A 12,596-nucleotide genomic window follows, 5' to 3' on the forward strand; every position below is an offset into this window, starting at 1 on the left:
GGGAACCTTCCCATAACACCCCAGGTCCCCAGAGAGCCTGCAATGACAGCTGAAGTTCTCCTGCCTTGGCTAAACAGACTTCAAAAAGCTTAGAAGTCTTCATCCTGGCTGACTTTTCTCCAACCCCCACTTTTAAAGGTGGTCTGGCAGAGAGGGTGGTAGGGTGGGGTTCAGGTGGAAGAAATTCCTAGTAGGCCAGAGCCACTCAGCTGCCAGGGGCCGGGTGAGGGGACTAAGGGGAGAGACTTTAGGTCTGTCTGCGCTCAGGGGAGGGAACCCCCAAACCAGGAATGGGCTTGCCAGGAGAGGAGGGATCCTCCAAGCATTGCGGAGCCTCTGAGCCCAGCAGGCAGGAGTGTGAGCAGAGCAGGCTCAGTTCACCCCCAGACCCTGATGCCTGCCCCTGCTACATCCCCTCTGCCCAAGTGCAGGTGGGTCAATACCGTTTCCCCACAAGCTTCAAGCCTGGTGTTCTGGTCTCCCCAACAGCAGGGGGGCAAAGCAAGCATAGTAAGAGGCCAGGACTACACAGGCACCTGGGTGCTGTGCCCGTCCACCCCACTCACCCAGCGCTGCCCGCCCCCACTCGGCTGCCATCCCCAGCCCTCAGCTCCCCCTGCCAGCACACCGGTTCCCTTCCCTGCACAGCAGATGCTTGTCAAATTAATCTCGGCTCCTGTGGCAGCCGGTGAACCAGAGAGCACTCTGGATGAATTTCTGCCTGGGAATAAGTTCTCCAAGTGCCCAGCTCAGAGCTGGAGGAAGCAGGGGCTGGCCCGGGGCCTGTCCTGCAGCTTCGGGATGCACTGGGGCAGAGGCCAGGGAGGTTCCCCAGGGCCTCGGGGTCCCTGGTGGGGCAGGGACACAAGGAGAATTCATCATCCGGGTTGAATTCATCATCCTGGTTCCACCGCTGCCTTCCTGCCTCTTCCTCTCTGGGCCTCAGCTTCTCCATCTCTCTAGAGAGCTGCCTGACCTAGCATACCTTACCCTCCTTTGGGACAAGTTGCCCTGCAAGCCGATGACACAGGGCGAAGTGACACAGGGCGAAAAAAGGCAAGCAAAGACTCCAAGGCTAAAAGAGCCTCCAGAGACACACCGACCAAATGTAGCCCAAGTGGGTCCTGATCCGCATGCAGTATTAAAAGACACATAAGGGTGATTGGGAACATTTCAGAGGGGACTAGAGGCAGATGCTTCCTGAGAGTTATTCCTTTTGTTCCGGAACACGGTATTGGAGTTATGTCAGGATGCGTTGAGGTACTTTGGGGAAGACTGTGACCTGTGACATCTATGTATTATTTCACATACTTCAGCAAGCAGGTGAAGCTTAAAGTCCAGGTGCAATATGCAAGTGTTCATGACCTCACTCGCTCTACCTGTGGGGCCTTGGTGGCAGAATGGATTACATATTGGGCTGCTAACCCCAAGGTCAGCAGTTCAAAACCACCAACTACTCTGCAAGAGAGAGAAGAGGCTTTATACTCCTGTAAAGATTTGCTGTCTCAGAAACCAGAGAGGCAGTTCTCCTCTGACCTATAGGGTCATTATGAATCGACTTGATGGCAGTGAGTGAGACATGCCCTGTAGGTATGAAGTTTTTTCAAACGTTGTTAAAGTAATAATGATAATAAAAGGATGTCTTTTAAAAATCAGCAGTGCCTAAGTCTCAGCTCCGTGGGACTGGCTCTCTGGTGCAGGAGCCCGGGTGGATATTTGGAAAGCTCCCGGGGCTCTGAGAAGCCAGGGCAGAGGTTGCTCAGATCATTCGATCTAGGATCCCAAGTTCTCATGGGGAGACACTGGTCAGGTGGGGCCTCAAGGACTCTTCCTCGTCTGCAGGTGCCACCTCTATATCCTCACCACCCACTTCCTGGGGACTTCCCCACACCCAGGCCCCAGGCTGCTGCCCGCAGGTGCTGACGTCACCCCAGGCGGAAGGGTAGGGCTGCCGGGCAGGACATGCCGTTCCTGCCTCCTGCTTTTCCTGGGGACAGCCCTGAGGTTCAGGGTTCAGGTGGGCCTGGCATGGGAACTGGTGACTTCAGCCCCTGTACTTTGCCCCCCGTGTCCTCCCACGGGGGCCTCCCTGGGGAGGAGGGCTGGCATGACAATCAGGGACAGGGGAAGGGGTGGAAGAGGAGCAACACACTACAATTGTGCTACATGCCACCCTCCCCTGCCCCTCCAGGCTGACCTGCACCTACCCCTGCAGACCCTGCAGTAAGAGTAGGCCCTGTGGGCACAGAGCCCTCTGTCCCCTTACTCAGCACCCACCCACCACCCTTCTCCCACCTCTGAGCACCACTCACTCTCCAGCAGTCTTCTCTTCTCCGAGGGGCCAGCCAAGCCAAAGTCAGCTTCTCTCTCAGTGTACCGGAGCAGAGCACACGTCTGACTGCCCAGCCTGAGAGGAGAGTCTGCCCAGGAGGCCCCGCTGCCAGTGTCCTGGGCGGGGAGGGTCACCTGATGCTTGGGGAACGCCTGGCAGGGCTGGTGTGTCTGCAGGGCGGGCGAGTGGCTGCTCTGTGGGGGAGGGGGCCGTGGGGAGGGGCAGGAGGGGGAGAGGCGTTGTCTACAGAGTGGGGTGTGTAGTGCAGCTGCTGGAATGCTTGCAGGCCCTGGGCACCAAGGCCTGTGGCTCCTGGAGGTGAGGTCAGGGTGATGGGCCAGACTGCCCCTCCCCATCCTCCCTGCTCCCAGTCACCAGGAAACCACACAGGAGACACCCTGCTCAGACTGACCCCAACCCCACTAGACAAGCCCCTGCAGTTGGAGGATGAGGCAGAGAGTGGGGTAGGGGGGTGTTCCATTTCAGTGTAAGTGGGCAAAGAGCCTGGGGCACAGGAGGGAGCAGGTAAGGCTTTGTGTAGGAGGTGACCAGTGGAGACCCGAAAGGGAAGTAGGGGTCATCAGGCTGGGGTGGAGGAGGGTGGTGAGGACAGAGCCAGGGTGCATTCAAAACACTGGGGTGGGAGGGTGGGTGTCAGGGCACCTGACAGTGGGAAGTGATGAGGGCTGGGGGGACAGGGTGGGAGGTGAGCAGAGGCCTCCCTGGTAGGCAGAGGGTCTGACCATTATCCTTAGCTTCTGGGAGCAGCTAAAGGCTCACGTGGGGGCCTAGCGCCTGTTCCGCTGCTTCGAGGAAAGGGACCGGGGATGGATGGATTCACACGCACAGAGACTGGTGCTCACCGTGACTGTAGCAATGGCTGGGCACAGGTGCCTTCAATGGTGCAGAACCATCAATGTGGCAGAGGGGGGCCCAGCAATGACAACAGGTGGTTCTGAGGCTTGCGGGAGCTGGGCGGGCAGGGCCCGAGGTGAAAGGGGTGGAGGTCAGAGATGTCAGGGGGCAGCTGGACCAGGTCTGTGACTAGGGGCAGGGGGCAGGGTTCAAGGCACAAGTTTCACAGGTCTTCAGGTGGCTCCAGCTAGCCCAGACTCTGGCCAGAGTTCCCTGGGCCCTAGCCTCTGCCCTCCTGGCTCCCTCCTCCTCCCTGTGTGAGTCAGCTCAGTAACAGCCTGCACCCTGTTAGGTAGCTAAGGGACAGGGGCAGGGGGTTGTCCTGTACAGGCCCCCATGGAGGAGGTTGGAAGGGAACCAGGTGAGCGCTAGCTACCCGTGAAGACCCCGAAGTAGGCATGCTCAAATTCAGGCCCCAAGCCAGGTGGGCAGTACACCTGGGCGGCCCAAGCTACACCCAGGTGGGCTTAATTCAGCCAGTGGGGTCAACCAATACCTCCCCAGCCAGGAAATGCCCTGGTGGGGGGAAGGCTGTTCTCTTTTTACCCTGTTCCCGATCAGAGGCAGGTGGCGGTAGGAGGTGTACACATTGTGCCGTCTGGGTGGGCCCCCTCAGTGCCACCTTCCTGCTTGGGGCGCACATGTGCCGAGCCTACTGGGGGCCACAGTCTGTCTCCCTCCTCTCCCTCGTTCTCCCCTCCCCTTCCCTCCCTCCCCCAGAGCTTGTTCTTGCTGTGCCATGTGCTCTCTGGCCTCAGCTCATCAGGATGGGTGCACTGTCCCACAAGGGTGCTCCTGTCAGTGGTGAACCCCAGCGCGGCTTACACGCAGCTTGGCATGATTCCCTGAAACAGTGTGTACTCTTTTGAGACTAAAACCTGAGACCTCTCCCCTCCTTCATAAACACCCACTTGGATCACAAGCCAGGCTTTGGCGTGACTTCCTTCTCGTGCGAAGCCACGGACCAACGTATTTCCCACTTGGAAAACCTCACAACCCGACTTCCTATGCCCGTCCCTCGGGCCCAGCTCACCCCGCTGTGGTCCAGCTTCCTTCTGACTATGGGCCTCACCCCCACTCCCGGGTCCCTGCCCCAGGGCCCTCACACATCTGTCTCCTGCGGAATTCCATAGCTGCTCAATCAGCCTCTCCCAGGGCCTGCTGGCTCTTCCACCTCTCCTTCCCCAGCTCCACGTGGCCGTGAGGACACTGTGTACCAGGCAGCCTGGCACAGAGAGCCTGAGTGTGGACAAGGTCGGGCTAGAAGCTGGAGTCCCAGATGGTCATCCCTGCCTGGGCTGTGGCCCATGGACTTGCCCTCCCGCGCTCAGGCACCTCCAGCGTTGCCAGTCCCCATGTGTTCATTTCATCGTCGCTTGGTCCTCTCTGCGGCTCTCCTGGGGAGGGCTGGAACCTGGGGAAGTAGCTGTGTGTGTGTGTGTGTGTGTGTGTGTGTGTGTGTGTGTGTACACGTGCTCACAGGGCTGAGGGCTGCAGAAGGGGACATCAAGCGTGTCCTTGACGCCCTGGAGCTTGTGTTTAGGGGTGTGCACAAACCACTTCCTTCCTGCTCCTAGTACCCCCGTCCCTGCTCCCAGTCCACCAAGATGCCCCAAGTCCCTCCACAGAGCCTCTGCTGAAGGATCGACTCTGTGGCCCAAAAGGTGTCTGTGTGGGAGGGTGGACTCTTTGGGCCGCAGAAAGCAGGAGGTGGGGCCACAGGCCACAGGCTGGTGAGTCTGACCAGAGCAGTCGACCTGCAGAAGGGGGTCTGTCGGCACGCTGGGGTGCAATGGGTCAGGGTGCTGGCAGTCGAGCAGGGCCCTGGGCACCCACCCAGACCCTGGCATAGCCCGGCTGCTCAGTGTGTCGCAGTGAGCGCAGGCAGGAGTGAGGGGGGAGGGGCAGCTGGCTCCACAAGGATGGGGGCCTGCGTACCCTCTGCCCACCCTGTGAATGGCCTCCTGTCCCGGCTAGCTGTGCCTGGGAAAGACAGGGGTGAGACCCCCTTTGTACTTGCCTTTCCCCTCCTGGTCCTCCTCCCTCTTTGGGGACCCTTAGAGATCCAGCAGGAGCTCTGGTGGAATACTGGTTGCGTGTGGGCTGCTAACTTTGAGGTTAGCAGTTCAAAACCAACAGTCGCAGGGGAGGATGAGCTGCAGTCTCTGAAACCCACAGGGACATGTCCACCCTGTCCTCCAGGGTCTCCATGAGCCAGAACTGACACAGCCAGGGGTGGCTGCGCCTGGCCGGAGCCTGGGGCGCAGAGGGTGATGCCAGGTGCCACCCCCTGCTGCGTGGCTGTTACTAAGCAACTCCACACTGACTGCTCTCTGCCTTTCCATCCAGCCAGCGGGTGTCATTAACGTGGGCACCAGCCCTTCGCCCACAGCACTGCAGGGCCGGCCCAGCGAGAGGCACGGGCAGCCCGGTGGGAGGCTTCGATTTGCTCACTGACGCCAAGTTCGCGGATGGCGATTTCCCCACCGTCCGGCGGCCTTTCAGAGAGGCGCGTGCCAGGCCTCGCTCTACAGCCACGGCGGGGCCACGGACCAGCCCACGCTTGCTCCAAGTCCTGCCCACTGGGCGGGCTTCCTCCGGGGTGGCCCGGAGGGGCGGTGCCTTCGCAGCGGGGCGCTGGGGCTTCTGCCCACAAGCGCCAACTTGGGGGCGGGGGAAGAGAAGGGAGCTTCCCCACCCTGACTCCGCCGGCCCCGACTGACCTTTCCGGGGCTCCCCCAGCACAGCCTGTGCGTTCACATCCCAAACCTTGCTCTCCTCCTCCGAGGCTACCACCCGGTGGCTTCGGTAGCCCCTCCCGCCCCCACTCCACGAGCCGCTCTGCCAGCCCCGCCCCTGCCTCATTCTCTGAGGCGCGAACCGCAGGAGACTGGAGTCCTGCTCCTTCCCGCAACCCGGCCCCGCCCACCTGCTCACCACACCTCCCAAGGCCTCACCTGCTGCCCTCCTGCAGGCGGTGCTTGCTCCTCCCCCCTGCTGGCTGACTCCACCCCCCTGGGGTCAGCTCCAGCATCACCTCCCGGAGAAGCTGACGGCACACCATCCCCCCTCCCGCCCGCCCCCGCATGTTCTTGGCATGTGGTTCACATATCACACAATGCCATCCGTAGTTCAGCCACCACCAGTTTAGAACGTTTTCTTCCCTCTTGTCATCCTGAGCTCCCCACTTTCCCCATGACCTCCCCGCCCACAGCCCGCAGGAGCCCCCACTCTGACCCTTGCCCTGTGTGTTTCCTGTGGGCACCTTCGGCCCCCTCCCTCAACCCTCCGCCCCAGGTTGTGGTCAGGCCCCCCGGGGAGTAAAGAAGGGGTGCGGGCCCGCCCCTGCTTCTCACCATTGGGGCGGGCAGGGAGGCCTTAGGGTTCCCATGGCCTGTGTCTGAGAGGTGACTGTCTGTGTGGCCCTGTGGCCTTGTCACCTCTTAGCTGCTGCTCCCCGTGACCCAGCAACAGGCCTCCCTCTTCCACGACACCCCAGCTCAGGCCCACACTGGGGCCTCTGCGAACAGCATGTACTTTCTCCCCACCACCACGTGGGTTCAACCATCACACTGCACATGGGCTCTCCATGGCCTCAGGGGGCAGGCCGGGACACTGAAGCGCAGACAGGGGCCCCTGGCTCTGCTATCCTGGCCCCACAGCCTCCCTCCTCGCTCCATGTCCTTTGCTCTCCTCTCCCTTCACACTGGGCGTGCCACGCGTGTTGGGTGAGTGTGAGCAGTGTCTGCTGGCCTTGATGTGGCGGAGCACCTGGGTCAACAGGTATGTTCTAATCGGTCGGCCTCTAGCGGTTGACCTCCCCTCTGCTCTGACCCTCGCCTGGCCCACTCAGGCTCTCAGGTGGTAGGGTGTGCTGGGCCCTCTGGGGGTCCACCGGCTCTTTCTGTCACCCCTCTCTAGAAAGCTCAGGGTGGAACCAATCCCCAGAGGGGCTGAGCAGCCTGCGGCTTCACTAGAACTGCACCTGTGCAAGGTCTGCCCCAGCCCCAACCTGGCCCGCACCCAAAAACCTCTGGTGGGGCTTTGGATCTCTTCGGGGCTCCACTGAGGAGCTAGCCTGGGGGGGGGGGGAACTGGCCTTGAGGAAGGCTGTGGCAGCCACTAGGTATCCCCAGACCACTGTAGCCCCATGCCCCATCCCCCTTCCTCAGCCTCCACCTGTCCCAGGGGAACCCTGGAATCAGGGAACGCTCATCTGTGGAGGAGAGTGGGGAGGAAGGACACTGGACACAGCACCTCCATGCGAGTCCGAGACCGGCACCCCACACTTCCACCCTCTGTGCAGTGTCTGCGCTGAAGTCTAGGAACAGCGACACCCAGGGCAGGGCGAGGGGTCCTGGCCAGGCGGGCGAGAGGTGGGAGATGCAGAGCAAGCTGGCTCAGGGGGCCCCAGGCCTGGGTTGTACCGGGTAGTGTTGAGCGGGCGCCTGTGGCAGCCAGGCATTGCTCTCACCCCTCCAGGATCTCCCCCCTCCCCTGGTGCAGTGCTCCAGGCAGGGGCTGTGTGGTTCACCTGCATGCACAGCTGACAGAGGGAAGAGCTGGGGTTCGAACACACGACCCTACTTTCAACCCCCACAGGATTCAGCAGGTAGCCCATGGTCACAGTAGTGCCAAGACGCACACCCAAAACCAGGAGGTGGGGCATGTGGCTGCCCCTCACTTACTCTGCCAAGCCCAGGGAGCGGGCCTGGGTCTCTGGAAGGCTGGCTGGAGGGGAGGTATTGGCTGCCCACCCCCATCCCCTGCCCCAACTCCCTGCTGTCACCCTGAACGTGGACACAGGCTGGACACTGGGCACAGGGCTGGCTCTCCCAGGTGCTCTCACACCTGAGAAAGAATGTCACACAGTGACCGGAGGCGGAGGCCTCCCAGCCGTTGCTCTTCCCTGGCCACCGTGAGGCAGTGGCCCAGCTTCCGAGAGGGTTCTGGGAAGAGCTTCCAGAAGAGTCTCAACCCATTGGAGACCCGCCGTATGGCACCCAGACCCCAACTACCCACCATCAATGGAGCGGTGCGCCCCCTTTGGCCTTAACAACCCAGCTGGGAGATGACGAAGCTTCTTTGGTGGTGACGCCAAAGGGACCCTGGGTCCCTGGGGACTCTGTCACCCCTTCTAGGGCTGGGGCAGCAGGAGAGCCTTGCCCCTGAGCACCTCCTTGGGGACACCTGCACCACAATCCTTTCCTGCAGTGTGAGCAGCTGATGGAGCAGAGCTTTACAGGTAAACCAAATTCCAGGTTATTGGAGCTTTGGTGGGGTCGGGGGCTCACTGACCCCCCTGCAATCCTCTCACTTCCCAGGAGTGACAGAGCGAGGCTGACAAGAGGCAGTTCAAAACCACCAGCCACTCCGCCAAAGACAGACGGGGCCTTCTACTCCCGTAACCAGTGACAGTCTCAGAACCTCACAGGGCAGTTCTGCCCTGACCCAGAGGGCCGCCATGACCCGGCATCGACCCGTTGGCAGCGAGTCTGGTGAACAACATGTGGAATGATTCACAACAGATTGGTAAATAAGCACAAGCAAACCTGTGCTTAACTGGTGTACTGAGTGCGCCATCCCCGGCAGGGACGGTCCCTTGAAAAGAGGTTTCGATGCTATAGGAAGGTTCTGGGCTTGGGAGAGAGGCAGGCGCCAGCCAGGCCCCGGGCAGTACCTTCTGTGCTCTGTGAACGTGAACCGTCCACTTTGGATGAAGTGTTCCCTTGGCTTATGGGCAGCCCAACACGGGGCCCAGAGCTGGTCAGCGGAGAGCCAGGTGGGGCCCGAGCCCTGCTGACCCCCAGGCTGAGCTCAGGGCGGTGGGGCTGTGGGCAGCGGGTGCAGGACTGGGGGGCAGAGTGATGGCGGGGATGAGAGCCTGGGGGCGGCTGGCGTGGGTTATTGATGGCCGGGCCTCCGCCAGTCCTTCAGGGCCCCTAAGGTAATTGAATAAGTGAGCATGAGCAAGCGCGGCCGATCATTTAATTGTGGCAGAAAATGAAGTTGGTTGCAGCTGGGGGCCGCCAGCCCATTACTGCCAGGCCTGCTTTCTGCTGAGCTGGGCACGCAGGGCTGCAGCCACCATCCATCCTCACCGGCAGCCTGCCCAGCACCACCCCCGCCGGCCCGCAGGGCCTGTCTGGGAGGCTGGGGGCCCAGGAGTTTGTTCCTGGGGCAGCCCACGCAAGTCCCCTTCTGTGCCCCAGCCCCAGCAGAGTGGATGTGTGTGTGTGTGTGAGATGCTTGCAACAGGCAGCAGGAGCCAGGGTTCGAACCAGCCTCACTAGATGCTCTCTGCACAGCCCTCTCCACTAGACGGTGTCAGCACACGTCATCCTCCCGGGAGGGCGGCACTGCTGTTGGCCCCAGAGTTTACAGGTGAGGAACCTGAGGCATGGGCCAGGGAAAGGGTAGGCACAGGGCTCCGTTGCTCACAAGGTCCAGAACCAGCATTTGAACCCAGGTCCTGGGCTCCATGCTTTATAGTGCCCGGGGGTCCAGCCTGAGGGTTACAGAATGGGTGACTCCATGTGCTGGGTTGAGGGGCCCGTGGGAGGTTCTGCGGTTCTGGGGGGCTGGTGGAGCTGCGGCAGGAATGCACGTGAGTGAGGACCCCACGGTGTGGGCCTGGCAGCACTGGGACCCTACAAAGCCAGGGGGCCATGGAACACGGCTCTTGGGAGTTCCCGCTCCTCTCATTGTATTTTAGCGAAGTTGCCCACCCACTGCCTGCAAGGCCGGGTGTGGGGGGGAGCCCTAGCCCCAGGTTCTGAGGCAGGAAGACCCGCAGGCCAGGCCTGCACAGTGTCCCCAAACTCAGCTCCTCTGAAACGCAACGAAACGGCCACTGAGTCCAGTCGATAGCACTGCCCCTGGGGGGTTGAGACTAACTCTTCCCGGGAGCAGAAAGGCTCATCATCCCCGCAGAGCGGCTGGTGGTTTTGAACTGCTGATCTTGTGGTCAGCCTAACTCGGAGCCCCCTGTGCCACCCAGGCCCCTCAGCCCTCTGAGGACGGGGATAACATTGGAGCTGGGATGTAACATGCCAGTTTACCTTCTAGCCGGGCCAGGGCCAGTGGCCCCAGGGCAGGGCCGGGCGGTCATGGCCCATAGAGCGTGGGGATGAATAGACAGTCCATGGACTTTCTGAAACCCCTTCTCCAGGACATTTGTGTCTCAGAACAAACTTGAATGGCCTTTGGCACATCCTGTGCAAGGCCTCCAGCCGCAGGGTGCCTGCCTTCCATGCGGGAGACCCGGGTCTGTCAGCTACTGCCCCCCATCCGACAGCGGGGGTTGGGGGGTGGGAGGGCACGGTGGGAAGGAGGGGTTATGTTGTTATGATGCTCAACAGACTTAAGTGGAGCGCGAAGACTAAGACACCAGGAAGAAAGCCCGGGCTGTCTACAGTGGGTCCACAGCCGGTGACAGCAGCTAACAACACGCCCACGTGGCACACGAGACCCAGCATTAGGCAAGGGGGGGGTCCTCATTTTACCGTAACCTTCCCTCAGCCCAGACAGAGCCGTGTCAGTTTTCTCTTCTGTCCGGCAGGGTGGCCGTGAGTTGGCGCTGACTCAACGGCAGTGCGTCTGGTTTGGCTTTTATAAATCATTTCATCGGGGGCTCGCACAACTCTTACCACAATCCATTCATCCATCCATTGTGTCAAGCAAATTTGTACATTTGTTGCCCTCATCCTTCTCAAAACATTTGCTTTCTACTTGAGCCCTTGGTATCGGCTCCTCCTTTCTCCCCCTCCCTTCCAGCCCACCCCTCCCTCCCGAGCCCATGATGATTGATGAATTATTGTTTTGGTTTGGGTTTTGTAGGTGGAGGATTTCTGTCTTCAGTGTGCTCACCCTGGATGCTGAACTTTGACTGAGTCTGACCCACTTACCCGAGTCCTCCCTTTCTCTTCCCTCGTCCTGCGCTCCTCATTCCGGGGGCCCATGAGCTCTGTGAGGGTGGAGGGTTTTGTCTCTTCATCGCTCCTCAAGAACCCCTTCCTCCATCTGCCCACCCAGCCAGCCAGCCAGCCAGCCATGCAGCATGTGCTGTCAGGCTCTGTGTTGTTCGGTATCAGTTTGGCCCGTGGAGCCCCGACGTACAGCAGAAGGAAACACTGCCAGTCCTGGACCATGCTCATACTGAGTGTTGTGTTTGTGCCCGTTGTCGTAGCGGTTCCTCGTGGATTTGTCACAGTAAGTCAGAGATGTGTTTCCAGTTAAACTTGTGAGTGAACGCCGTGTGCAAAGACAGCCAGGGGACAGTGAAGGGACAACTGGGTGCCACACGGACAAAGAGAGCCGCCCTGACCTTGGGAAGAGACAGCGGAGTGGTAAGGAACTTACCTCCAGCTTTCTCCACTCTAGGGTGGGCACACAGTCAGGAGGTGGGCATGGACCCTAGGAGGCAGGACATGCAAAACTAGCGAGAGTACCCTGGTGGATGGTGGGGCTGGGGTAGGAATCTCAGGATCTCAAGGCTCAGCTGGCATGGTGCCCTGCAGGGAGGACATTGCAGAAGATAAGGACTGGCCTGGTCATGTGACCACAGAGCATGTGGATGCATCCACAGTAAGTATACCGGGGAGGAGCCTGGTGCTGGACTGCTTACTCATGGGACCGCTCACTAGAAGGTCAGCAGTTGGGAACCGCCAGCCGCTCCTGAGGAGAAAGATGGGGCTTTCTACTCCCACACAGAGGTAGGGTCTCAGCAATGCACAGCGGCAGTACTGCCCTGTGATGTGGGGGCCCTGTAAGTCGTCATCCCCTCGATGGCAGTGAGGACTGAGTTGGAGTATGCACACAGGAATCTCGGCTAACAACGCTAAATCAAACTTATACCACTGAGTGGACTTTGATGCGGAGTGACCCTACAGGGTACAGTATCCCTGTGGGTTTGCAAGGCTGCACAGCTTACAGGAGCGGAAGACCTCCCCTTTCGCCTGCAGAGCGCTGGTGCTTTAAACCAGGGGCCCAGTCACTGGAAGCCCAGTGCCGAATCAACTAAGGTGACTGGTACCCTCCACATAGCAGACCCAAACCAACACAAGGTTTACCAAAAAGGACAGGCATTCCTAGTCCACCCCATGACCCTGTATCAGTGCCCATGTCTACAGGAATGACAGGACACCCCATGACCCCGTATCAGTGCCCATGTCTACAGGAATGACAGCACACTCACTGACCCTGTATCAGTGCCCATGTCTACAGGAATGACAGGACACTCCATTACCCCGTATCAGTGCCCAGGTCTACAGGAATGATAGGACACTCCATGACCCTGTTTTAGTACCCAGGTCTACAGGAATGACAGGACACTCCATGACCCCGTATC

This window comes from Tenrec ecaudatus, chromosome 7, assembly GCF_050624435.1.
Source record: "Tenrec ecaudatus isolate mTenEca1 chromosome 7, mTenEca1.hap1, whole genome shotgun sequence".
Lineage (NCBI taxonomy): Eukaryota > Metazoa > Chordata > Mammalia > Afrosoricida > Tenrecidae > Tenrec > Tenrec ecaudatus.